The following is a 688-nucleotide window of genomic DNA, read 5'->3' on the forward strand; positions in this document are numbered from 1 at the left end:
CCCCCCCCCCCCCCCCAGCAACCATCAATCAAGAAAATGCCCTACAGATTTGCCTACAAGTGATCTGGTGAGGATGCATTTTTTCAGTTGAGGTACCCTCTTCTCAAATGATTCTAGGTTGTGTCAGGTAGACAAAAAACTAACCAGCATACTATCAGTGTATTCTCCAGACAGTACTTGTGCTAGAGAGCATTTCTTCAATGCTGGAGTGTTATTGATGAGCCCTACTGGGAAACACTTGAGTCAAGGGGTCAGGTTCCCCACTAAATTCCTTTCTCATGAGTCTGTGTTAGTTTCTGCAGGGATGGATTGGTCATCTTGAGAAATTACAATCTGAGGCAATCGCTTGGGTTTTTTCTATTGCACACGGGTTCATTTCCCTTCCTCTTCCAACTTGGCACTATGTTAAGGGGCTGCACAAGGCCCTCACTTTATCTTTGACTTCCCAGCTTCCAGAACTGAGACTAAATTTTGCTTCTATAAACTATAAACCCAGACCCAGGGCTTGTGTTACAGCAACAGAAAACCAAACTAGGACTTCTAAAAAGTAAAATTATTTATTTGGAGGAAGGAAAGGGAAAAAAAGAAATAATATGATTATAATACAATCTCAAAAAGAAAAGAAAAGCCAGGCGGTGGTGGCGCACACCTTTAATCTCAGCACTTGGGAGGCAGAGGCAGGTGGATT

Source organism: Mastomys coucha, unplaced genomic scaffold, assembly GCF_008632895.1.
Source record: "Mastomys coucha isolate ucsf_1 unplaced genomic scaffold, UCSF_Mcou_1 pScaffold22, whole genome shotgun sequence".
In the NCBI taxonomy this organism is placed as follows: domain Eukaryota; kingdom Metazoa; phylum Chordata; class Mammalia; order Rodentia; family Muridae; genus Mastomys; species Mastomys coucha.